The sequence below is a fragment of the Electrophorus electricus genome, unplaced genomic scaffold (genome assembly GCF_041902795.1).
Source record: "Electrophorus electricus isolate QZ-2024a unplaced genomic scaffold, ASM4190279v1 Scaffold327, whole genome shotgun sequence".
Taxonomy (NCBI): Eukaryota; Metazoa; Chordata; class Actinopteri; order Gymnotiformes; family Gymnotidae; genus Electrophorus; species Electrophorus electricus.
In genome coordinates this window covers 17,211-30,148 of record NW_027658613.1, presented here as the reverse complement: position 1 = coordinate 30,148, position 12,938 = coordinate 17,211, and the positions used below count along the sequence as shown (strand labels likewise).

General features: G+C 40.1%; 1 long non-coding RNA gene across 1 annotated transcript; it reads left to right on the top strand.

The window, feature by feature from the left end:
- Positions 1 to 10: 10 nt before the first annotated feature.
- Positions 11 to 2,118, top strand: LOC145655720 (uncharacterized). Its single transcript, XR_014121696.1, has 2 exons — positions 11 to 419; positions 511 to 2,118. It is a non-coding gene; the product is annotated as an uncharacterized LOC145655720 (long non-coding RNA).
- The last annotated feature ends 10,820 nt before the right edge of the window (positions 2,119 to 12,938 follow it).

Here is a 12,938-nt window from a genome sequence, read left to right as displayed (position 1 = left end):
TAGCCTGCCACCCAAATAATGGTCCTGTAGTCCAAAGCTCGGTGAAAGATAAGCTACAGACTGTAATTGTACAGTCTAATAAGCTACAGTCTCTAATTGTAGACTTGCAGTAAGTGCTTGTGCGTGGAAGATGTTTAAAAGTGAAGGGTACTTGGAGATGCAAATAAAAGGAGTTAAATATCTTTTACTCTTTGGAGTACTGGGCAGTGGATGTTCCCTTTCCTCCTCAGCTGTCTCTCAGTAAATGCGGGGAGGTGTGGTGGAGTGCCGTGCTGAAAGGAGAGGAGGAAATCGATGTGAACCAGATCAACCGCGAGCGCTCCATGGCCACCGTGGATGAGGAGGAGCATGCCGTGCTTGACCGGCTCACCTTCGACTACCACCAGAAGTTGCAGGGGAAACCGCAGAGCCACGAGATGGTAAAGTGACAGAGTGAGCTGGCGTCCACCAGGTCGCGCCGCCGAGGGTCCAGGTTTTTCCTCAAATGCTTCTTTTTTGTATATGTTTTAGAAGGTTCACGAGATGCTGAAGAAGGGCTGGGATGCGGAGGGCTCGCCATTCAAAGGCCAACAGTTCGACCCATCCATGTTCGACATACCCCCAAGCGCTGTCCAGTTTTGAGTTCAAACATCTTTGGCAGATGCTAAATGAGCAGCCAAATGTTAAAATCTACACCATACACTTTAAAGCAAGCACCGATGACTCTACAGTTATCAGGGAGAGGAGTTTCCAGTAACACAGTGTGGTGGACGATATGAAGGCGCTGCCAAAGAGCTCATGGAAAAGCCTTGGCTACAGTAATTATGTTCTGGTGTGTTTGTTACTGTATGGCTTGGGGAACTGGTTAGACCTGTTTAACTCTCCTTTTACAAGTGGCTGCATTTATCTCATCATTTGTCACATCTTCCCACTTGCAGAATATCCACATGACCTGTGCATTACATTGGAATGATTAAATCATGGCCAAGGATTTAACTAAAGACTTCTGAACTGTGTCTAAATGCCTAATAAAATCAGTTGTTAATCCATACTGGTGATAATAGTAAAATATATTTCAAGGGGGGTTTTGTTAGACCAGTTAAGAATATATTTTACATTTAATTTTCGTATGTTCTTGAGCTATAGTGAGCATTTCTCACGTTTAGAAGCCTGATGGATATTGTGCGTTGCAAGTTTTATTTTTGGTTTCATTAAATTTTTGCTGGTTGTGCCTAAATAAACTACATTACTAAGGTAAATTGAGCAGATTATCATCTTTTGTGGCACAACTACTTAATTCACTAAGATTCATTGTAGACAGAAATTAAAACCTCGTTGAAAATAGGATACTTTTGTTCTCATTTTCCCTGCCATGCCAATGTATTTTTCCGCCACCTAGTGGTGATTATTCCTAATTACGGCCGAGTACAATCTATGGAACACCAAAAGTGCCAAAAAAGCAACCTAAATCAGAAACATTTTAATGTGCTATAAATTATGGAATTATGAAGCCTTTGAAGCCATACAGTATGCTGCAATAATTACGTTGCCATAGAAAATGCAGCAAAATATGTTAAATGTGTATTCTTGCAAAATCATCGCATTTTTCGTTGAGTCATTTAACCCATCAAAAAACCTTATCTTGATCCTAGTGAGCTTGTTAATTATAGACCAATATCAAACCTACCATTTATTGCAACGATCTTAGAGAATGTGGTGTTGCAAAAACTATGCATTTATGCCTGAAAAACTCCTTGGATGTTTTTCAGTCTAGGTTTTGACCCTATCATAGCAAAGAAAGAGTGTTAACTAGAGTTGTCAATGATCTGTGCTAGTCAGTCAACAGTGATTACCTGGCTATTCTTGTGTTCTAAGACCTCAGTAAAGTACTGAACACTTTACCATCCATTACCCACCAGAGCATCTTCTTTAACAGGGTGGAAAATCTTGTTGGAGTTAAACGGGAGGCTATCCTGATTTAATTGATTTGTGTCCCTTGGGGATCAGTGCTTGGCCCGTTGCCGTTCTCGCCTATATGTTGCCACATTGTATGGATTTTCAGTGTTTATTAACGGCATGCAGCTTTATCAACTAAGACAAATGGTGCTACTAGCCTAAATAAAATTGGTTTCTAAATTTGCTCTGAATCTTGATGTTCATCTTAGCAGAACCTTCACAAACCTTGGTGAGATCTGAAAGATCTGCACATTTGCAGCATTTTTAAAACTGCATTCTTTCACTTGTTTAATATTGCCAAACTGCAAAATATACTATCCTTTAAGGACATCTCTGCACTGACTACAATCTAAGTAGTGTGTTAACTATAAAATACTGACTTACAAGTCTATACAAGGGTTGGCTCTGCAGTATTTCACAGAGTTGTACAACCCAGCATGTACACTCTGCTCGCAAAGTGCTGGCCTGCTGTCAGTTAGAAAAACCACAGCAGGAGGTCGAGCTTTATCTTATATGGCCCCTCAATTTTGGAACATACTCCCTGCCTTAGTTTAGGACTCAGACACACTCTCAATCTTTAAATATAGACGCAAAGCATATGTACATTAGCTTACAGTTAACTTTCTATACATTATATATACTTTGTCTGGTAGTTCTCATAACATTCAATTCTGTATTGTATTCCCTCATGTTTTGTGATATTTTTTTGGCATGTTGAAGCTGCCATTATTCGCTGCCCACATGCTCTTTCTGTCCACCCTCTTTTGTGTCTTTTTGTTTTCTGTTTCTCTGTCTCCCTGAGTGGTTCCTGTATCAGTCCTACAGCAGTTGGATCTCAGACAAACTCACAATCACAGAATCCAGATTGCACAGCATTCTATCTAGCCATGCATCTTTTGACATGCACTAGTTCTACAATTTCACATCACATGTTAGCAGTTACATTTTATATGTGCTTTAGAGTACTGCCAAAGTGTACTGACATAGAAATTAGAAATGCTACAGCTACCAACACAATTCCATGTTTTACTTTTTTGTCCTTTGTTTGATTATTGTATTTCTGTTCCAGAAAACTGCCCACCCTTCTGGAGTTAGAACAGCTCAGAAGAAGTAAGTTAGTTGCTGCGGCAACATCTGCTGTGACGCTTACTTGCTCTGTAGCAGGTTCTCTGGACGTAAACCAAAGATGTTCTTCAAAACACCATCTGAATTTGCAGTGAACTTTCCTACAATGGTTCCTAGTGGACGAAAGTGGTGTTGCAGCTCACATAATTGATTACAAGAATTATTGTAATCACATAAAGAATCATTACATGTTATTAACACATTTTTATGACTACCTTCATTGTTTGTCAGTGACTCATTTTTAGATTCAATCTTTTGAACATTCTTCACCATTTGATTTGATTTCACATAAGCTACAGGAGCGTGGCAGAGGTCCTTCATCAGCTGTGCGCTACAATTAAATGTACAAAAGTACTGAGACTGTGTTTCATTCAGTCCCATTGCCACATATGGATTAAATCAAGCACTCATCAAAGAATGGATCATTCTACAGTGTGGTACTGTAATAGGATGACACCACTGCAGGAATTCAGTTTGTGAAAATTTCTTCCCTCCTAGATATTCCACAATCAAGTGTGAGTGGTATTATTGAATATGGCAACAATGGCAATTCAGCCATAAAGTGGCCAACCATGTAATGTTACAGAACAGTGTCACCCAGTGCTGAGGTGCATAGTGCGTAAAAGTCACTTACGGTCTGCTGACTCAATAACTGTAGCGCTCCAAATTTCGTCTGGCATTAATATCAGCACCTCCACAGGAGGCTTCATGGCATGGGTGTCCATGGCCGGGCAGCGGCATAAAAGCATTACATCACCAAGCACTACGGGTGAGGTGGAGTAAATGAAGCCATAACTGTACTCAGGAGCAGTGGAAAGGTGTTCTGTGGAGTGACGAATCACACTTTCTCTCTCTGGGCTTGGCAAATGCCAAGAGAATGTTACATGCCTGACTGCACTGTGCCAACTGTAAGGTTTGGTGGACTAGGAATAATGCTATGGGGTTGTTTTCTGTTTTCTAGCCTAGACCCCTTGGTTCCAAGTCTTAATGCTTCAGCATACCAAGACATTTTGGACAATTGTATGATTCCAGTTTTGTGGAGACAGTTTGGTGAAGGCCCTTTTCTGTTCCAGCATGACTGTGGGAGTGGGATGTCTTAAAAGCTCCTGTAGGTGTAATGTGTAGGTGTCTCTGTTCCTGAGGCCAAATATAAGCAAAACTCATACATTATACATTTGATCAGTGTGTTTGTACACAATGTAATTATATTGTATTGCACTTTAACTTATTTATAAATAATAGCCTTATTGATATACAATTAATGTAAAATTTACACTTAAAACTCATGTGATGTGAACATTTCTGGTAAATAAATTTGAATTCAGCATAAAATGTTTTGTAACTGTGATGGTGGTGCCACATAGAGAGCAAGATGTTGAAGTTCTGGTGCGTATTTACTCTCCATGACAAGCTTAGAGCCGAGCGAACCAAAAGAAAAGTGCTTAACAGCAAAGGCTCAGGTCACCAGTGACAAAGGTTAAAGAAACAGGTACACAGCAGCAGTAGCTGCATGGCTCATCATGCTGAAGGCTCCACAACGCACATCACTGATAGGAGGTACCAGTGGGCTTTAAATGGTGAGGAGAACAAAAGAGGGTGCAACAGGAAACAGGTGTGGGCAATTTTCAACTTCTGTCTGAAACCCTCTATTAAAACTTCTGTGGTTTTAAGACCCCCTCCAAAAGAGCTCTGTCTGCCTTAATTGATCAGCTTGCCCAGTCTTGTCCAGCCATGATTGATCAACCACCAAAGCAGTTCTGCCCTTACATGTTCTACCCCGATCTTGCAAGCTGCACACATATCCATCTCTCTTGAGCAGATGTAAACATCAATGTGTTTGAAATGTTAGAAATCAATACGTTGGTTTCCAAACTGTTTGCATTCCCATACAGGCATGCAATTATCTACAAAGACGGCAGAACTCAGTGAAAATACCAGGGGCATTAGAATCTCTGGGAACTGGTTACCAGAAGCCTACAGTGGATCACGACCATAACATTACAGATTGTAATGATAAATCCACTTCCACACCTGAACACCAATTGACATCTTTTGAACAAAGTATAAAAAGTTGCTATATTTCTATACAATTTTAGGTAAAATGGGCCTGCAGATGATTAGCAAAACCATTATCATATAACACAGTAACATTAGTTGTTACAGCTAAGCACTGGATCCACGCCTTATCTACTGCCAACAACACCACACTTGACCACTTGTAGTAGCATTCTTGTTTGCTTTAAACATACAAATCCACAAATAATAGTACATATTTACAGGATGTTTGCATGAATCTTCTGCTGAGCCATGCAAGGTTGGGACTACCTGCCCTTCAGGAGTTAGAGATTTGAAAATCTAGAATCGAACTTTGCACAGCTTTGCAGCAGTCCTCTGTGAAGTTCTGGGCACACAGTAAAATAACTGGAGCAGTGCAGGAAAGAGTGGTAAAAATTAGTTTTAACCACTGAGAGCTTTGTGGTTTTACCTTTGGCAGGGCATACAAAGAAGATTTCCTCTCAAAATGCAGAACACAGCATCTTCTTGACATGGATACAAAACTGAACAAATTCTTCCTGGTATTGAGCATTTGCTATGCATTATGTGAGGGTGTGCCAAGCTTGCCATTAGGTGGACAATATGGAACATTTTATGAGATTGCATCATCTTGTAACAAAGAAAATGGCTGAATTCCAATGAAGTGTTTCAGGCAGCTGAGAAAGTGGTTTATTTGGGAGAAAGTTACTCACTCATGCATGTACTTGAGGCTTTATAACTTTATAGATTGCTTACATTCATAAAAAGCCATATAATAAACCAAATAAAGGGGAAAATCTGGAAAAGCATAATAGGCCTGCTTTAAGACAACAAACCTGCATGCCAAAGACTAGAGTTAATTCCTGGATTAGGCAATAAAAACAGCATTATTAATACTAATAAGAGTCCTTGGGCAAGACCCCTGATGCCACAGTTTGCCTACCCCTGAAACATCCCAGCAGGACAAAGAGAGTCATGCTGGCCCAGATGTCACCTAGTTAACAAAGTCTGCAATGAATGTTGAGGAACTGGGACAATTTAATTCTGAGTGGGCTACTTGAGCAAACCATAGATGGATGAGGTTTGACAGTATGAATTTAATGAAACGTTACTACAGCAGTAAGCCCAATGCAAGAGGCTACATGATGTGCTTGATGAGGTAATGGCCTTCATCCACACTCACAGAAAAGCAATTGATAAGTATTGTGAAATGATATCTAATTTCACAACTGCAGATGCAAGGGTAAATATCACTCCCAGGATTGAACACCAACTGCATCTGAGAAAGAATGGTCAGAATGCAGCTGGCATCCACCAGAATGTAATGTGGACATGTTGTGTGGTCTAGCTGTGAACATATGGATGCCGATCGTAACTAAGATAACTACTATCAGCCACCACTGTAGGTTCCCCTGACTCCTCTGGTAGTAGAGGCTACCATCAAATATGATAAATATGATCACAGCAATAAGCACCTTACTAACAATCAGTATAACCAATCCCAACAAAGTGGTATATGCTGTAGTAGTCATGCTGGACACCCGCAGGCCACTCCTGCTGTCCTAGAGGCTGGAAACCAAGATAGAAACATCTTGGATGGAAGTCTGCAAAATGAGAGAGCTCCAGAAGCCCATAAAGATCAAAGATGAGGCCTGGCTAAAGAAGAAATACAATGTATGGCATGTAAATGACGCTCTAGAGTCTGCTAAACAAAGGTTAGCAACACTGGCATCTAGACTAAAGAGATACACAAGGGAAGCCACAGCCAAAAGAATAAATGCCTTCTTTCCCAACAAACCATCCAAAGTATACTCTCAGTGCAATATTGTACTGAGAGTGCAATATAACCCTGCAATATTGCAGTGCAATATAACCCTGGTTATGGATCCAGCCAGAGCAGAAACAGAACAGTACTGGAAGAGCATAATTGACAGTGAAGCATCACAAAATGGTCCAATCCTCAGTGTCTACGAGATGTCAAAGCAGAGCACCTCAATCTCCTGGAGCAGGAACCAGTCAGGATTACAACAACAGATGTCCAAAAGCAGGTCAGAAACATGATGAACTGCGTAATCCTTGTTTTAAAAGACTGGCTAAAAAAACTAACATGGCCAGCTATCAAAACAAATAAACCACTTGCTAAATATTGGCGCCCATCGGGGCTGGCTAAGAGAAGGCAGGAGAGTGGTAAAACCACAACTGGTACCAATATCAAAGAACCACTTACTGACAGATAGAGCAGTCCACCAGAATTCCAAAACCAGACAGATTAACGTAAATGTTGCCTGGATTAACTACAAGCATACAACTAAATGCCACACATCTGGATACCTGAATGCCTAGCATTGTTAAAGTTAAGATCATAAGTGTCTTCATTTTATCCAGAACTTAATGGAACACTGTAAGAAAACACTAGAAGCCAAAAGTAATTGCCCAGGTGACAATAAAGTATGGTATTGTAAGGAATGGCTGCCCCACTGGCACCCCTATTTCTGTAGTTTCCCGGTTGTGTCTGTTTTCCTTTGCGTGTCTGTTCTGTTCCTTGGTTTCGTTTTCTCTGCCCGTCATCTGTTCCTTCATTCCAGTCCATGTTTGGGTTCTCCCTGTCTCCATGTTCATCTGAGTCTGGTTATCTGTACCCTGTGTTTGCCTTTGAGTTCCTCGGTTATATTGGTAAGTCTGTATTATGCCTGCTATTATTGTTGTCACCCTTGTTCATGTGTTTTCCCTTCGGAATTGTGTTTCCTCTGTTAATAAACTGCACCCTGCACATGCATTCTGCCTCTCGCTTGTTCTGAGTGGAGACATTACAGGTATTTGCAAAGGAGATGCACTGTCCCCATTGCTGTTCTACACAGGTCTAAATCCTCTGGGCCAGATAATTAATAAGAGTATGAGTATAGATTCAGGTGCAGAACTACCATGAGCCACCTCCTGTACATAGATTACATCAAACTGTACACCAAGATGGAAAGGTACGTTGGCTCACTGATCCGCTGACCAGGGTCTACAGGAAGGACACAGGTCAATCAGGCTGGAAAAGTCTGGGCTGCTGAGAGTGAAAAAAGGAAAAGTGATCAAGACAGAGGGAGTGGAACTTCAGATCTAGAGGACAGCTATAAATGCACTGCATGGCCAAAAAGAAGGTCACTGCTTGGATTTAAGTAAGCAAACAGGTAAGAGCCTCCCATTGGAAAATTACTGCATGAGTGATTTGTTTCAGCTGGCAACAAGTTATTGAACCCGAACTGATGCAGTGAGTAGCTTCTCATTTGTTAAACAATCATGTCGAAAGGCACATCCTGTGGTCGTGGAAAAAAGTTCATCTGTTTCAGAAGGGTCAAATTATTGGCATGCATGGAGATTGCTGAAATTACTAAAATCGGGTTAAGAACTGTCCAACGCATTATTGAAAAGTGGAAGGACAGTGGGGAAACATCATCTTTGAGGAAGGAATGTGGTGGGAAAAAAATCTTGAATGATCATGATCAGCGATCACTTAAACATGTGAGTCAAATCGTAGAAAAATGGCAATGGGACTCGGGGATATGTTTAATAGTGAAAGTAAGAGTATTTCCACATGCACAGTGCGAAGGGAACTCAAGGGATTTTGACTAAACAGCTGTGTAGCCTTAAGAAAACCACTTGTCAGTGAGGCTAACCAGCAAAAACGGCTTCAATTTGCTAAGGAGCATAAAGATTGGACTCTGGAGCAATGGAAGAAGGTCATGTGGTCTGAGTCCAGATTTACTCTGTTCCAGAGTGATGGGCGCATCAGGGTAGGAAGAGAGGAGGCTGAAGTGATGCACCCATCATGTGTAGTGCCTACCGTACAAGTCTGTGGGGGCAGTGTTATGATCTGGGGTTGCTGCAGTTGATCAGGTCTTGATTCAGCAACGTTATGTGCCCAAAGAATGAGGTCAGATGACTACCTGAATATACTGAATGACCAGATTATTCAATCAATGGATTTTTTTCTTCCCTGATGGCACGGGCATATTCCAAGATGACAATGCCAGGATTCATTGGGCTCAAATTGTGAAAGAGTGGTTCAGGGAGCATGAGACATCATTTTCACACATGGACTGGCCACCAGAGTCCAGACCTGAACTCCAGTGAGAATCTTTGGGATGTGCTGGAGAAGACTTTGTGCAGTGGTCCAAATCTCCCATCATCAATACAAGATATTGGGGGGGGGGGGGGAGTTAATGCAACTCTGGACAGAAATAAATGTTGTCATTGCAGGAGCTTGTGGAAACAATGCCACAGTGAATGCGTGTCATAATCAAAGCTAAAGGCAGTCCAACTAAATGTTGGACGTGTGTGACCCTTTTTTTTGGCCAGGCAGTGTACATAGAGATTCTCCAATAACATGAGACCCATGAAGTAGAAATGAGAAGGATTCCAACTTCCAAGTACTTCTATAGGGTAAGGCAGGTCCTCAAAAGTCAGTTGAATGCAAACATCCATGAATACATCAAAGCAATGGCCCCCAAGGATGAGCTGATGAGGGACCGCCTCAGTCAGTTGGCAGACATGGTCACCATGGAAACAGACAAAGTGCCATGACAGGATAAGCCCCTACATGGAATGTAAGATGCTGACAAGGAAAGCACAAACTGAGAGACACAACCAGGAGACAGGAATCTTATACAGGAACACAACCAAGAGGCAGGAATCTTATACAGGAACATATACAATATGAGCTGGACATCCTCAAGTCAAAATGGGAAGAACTGCAGAGAGTGGTGGAGAACAACAAGACTAAGATCCTGTGGGCCCTACCAGATCCAGATAGATAAATAGAAACTAAAAGAAAAATGGAGAGAGTGTGGAAGGTTAACACCAAGGTTCTACTAGTGATGGGGTCACATGGGGCTGTGGCCCCTAAGATGGAGAAGTGGCACCAACAAATCCCAGGACTGACATTGGTCTCAGTCCAGAAGAACACAATCCTTGGATCAGCAAAAATACTGTGTACCCTCAAACTCCCAGGCCTCTGGTAAAAGGCCTGAGTGTAAGGAAAAATAAATTAAGGGTGAAACAGGAATTTTATGTGTGTGTGTGCGTGTGTGTGTGTGTGTATGTGTGGCTTGTGCAGTTTAAAACCACCAATCTTACAATGAATCTTACATTTCCTATAGATTGCATAGACTCACATTCCTATTACTGCCCTTTCTGTAGTAAAACAGAACTATGATCTTCAATTTTAAGATTTTATTTCATAATATACTTGCTTTTCTCAACCATCAAGATAATAAGCTATGTCATGCTACATTGTAGGCAACTTCCTGTCATTTGTTTCATAATTACATATTCTCTGCAATGTGATTAAAGTAGATTGTTTCCTTCTTGGGGACAATGTGTACCCCTGCAATGAAACATGATGTTTTACGTTTTTGTTCCCATATTCCTGCAGAAAGTATTCTTTGACATATTCATTTATAATTGTAACAATCATGTCAATTACATTTAAAATGTCCTCTAGATGGCACTTTGACATTTACAACCAAAGGTTTTTAGTTTGTAAATCTCAAAGGACCTTTATTAGCATTTATCTGTTATTTATCTGTTATGAAAACCCACTGAAAACCCACTGTGATATACTAGACCATGAATATATATACAGCTCCGGAAAAAAATAAGAGATCACTCCGATTTTTTCTTAAATCCATATCCCCACATGTACAGCAGCCATTCCATTCAAGTGCATTAATGAGATGCTGAATAGGTGATCACCTTAACAAAATTCTATTCTAACGAGCAACAGTATAAAAACCTCTGCTGCTGTCATCACTGTTCTCTTGTTTCAGAATCCAGCTGGATGGGAAAAGCAGTGCCAGGACTACCCAAAAAGTAAGTGTAATCAAAAAACAGCTGCAGACCATGCCAAAAGAGTTGAAAAGGAAGGTTCAATTGTCGCTTTACTGGCAGAGGGATACAATGCTTCCATCTTGAAAATTTCATAAGAACAAGGTCAAGCAGCAAACACATGGGACAACAACAGCTACAGACTGACAAAGGTCAAAAACGACTCTCTACCGACCGTGATGATCGCCACCTCATTCGAATATCAACCATAAGATGATGTCAAGTGACCTACAAAAAGAATGATATGCAGCAGCTGGGGTGAACTGCACAGTGAGGACGGTTCGAAACAAGCTTCTGGAGGCAGGGCTGAAGTTGTGCAAAGCTAGAAAAAGCCCTTCATCAATAAGAAGCAAAGAAGAGCCAGACTGAAGTTTGCGAAAGACCATAAGGAATGTACCTTAGAGGACTGGAGTAAGGTCATCTTCTCTGATGAGTGCAATTTTCAGCTTTGTGCAACAAATGATTAGACAGAATGGTCAGATGGACACCTGGAGAGGCCTATAAGCTAGAGTGTTTTGCACCCACTGTGAAATTTGGTGCAGGATCGGTGATGATATGGGGGTGTTTCAGCAAGGCTGGAATTGGGCAGATTTGTCTTTGTGAAGGACACATGAGGCAAGCCGCTTACAAAACTGTGCTGGAAGAAAGCTGTGATTAAAAAGCAGGGTTATTCCACCAAGTATTGATTTCTTGACTCATCTTAAGTTGAAATATTACTGTATTGTTTATAAATGAATATGAGCTTGTTTTCATTGCATTATTTGTGGTCTGTAATTTTTGTAACTGTTTTGTTATTTTGACCATTAGTCATTTTCATAAAAAACATGCTCTAAAATACAATATTTTTATCTGGAATTTGGAAGAAATGTTGCCAGTAGTTTATAGAATACAACAAAACTACTCAGCCTGGTCAAACACATACCCATCAATTGTAAAACTAGAGAAACGGATCATTTTGTAATGGTCTCTTATTTTTTCTTGAGCTGTATATTCAGCCACTTGTAAGGTCTTGCACAAATTAATTTGCCAATTATCTACAAAATAAAGCCACCAGATGGCGGTCTTAAGCATGAGTATTGTGCATTGTGCATCTATAAGGCCAAACACTATTGTGTTTTGATACTGCTATATTCCCAGTAACATTACTGTGTTTTGATACTGATATATTCCCAGTAACACTATTGTGTTTTGACATTGCTATATTCCCAGTAACACTATTGTAAGTGTTTTGATACTGATATATTCCCAGTAACACCTTTTGTTCTCCAAATTTTCTTCACATTAAAGTTTCTCTGTGAGTTACCCTGAGAGTTACTCTGTGAGTAAGAGGCAGTGGTAGCTCAGTGGTTAAGGTACTTGACTAGTAGTCCAAAGGTAGCTGGTTCAAACATCACCCAGTTGCTAGTGTTGGGCCAATGAGCAAGACCCTTAACCCTCAGTCATAGTTGTAAGTTGCTGTGGATAAAAGCATCAGCTAAAATAAAATGTAAGTTATCTGAAAATGTTTAAAGAATTCACTTTGTAGTATTTCAGTGAAAGATAGCATAGTACTCTTGGAGACATTGGTTTTCATGTTAAACACAACAATAATGAGATTTACAAGTTTAAAGATAACTATAAGAATCTAATGTCATGTTCCATTGAAACCTACACACATGGACTCTGGAGCATGAGTAGCTTTTTAGTGTTGTGAAATAATTTAAATAGGTTAAATAAGTGACATTATTATTATTATTATTATTATTATTATTATTATTATTTATATTATTATTATTATTAATGTGCTTACACAAGCTAATTTACTCATTTATATTAGACAGGTGCCCATATTAGACACTATTGGATAAACACCTTCTTTTTCTCTTTTAAATAGTTTTTAATAGTATTGAAAATTATGAATATTATTAATACACATACTAAAGAAAATTAAAAATTAACAACGAAAGTCATGTATAAGAAGATGGGACTCCTCT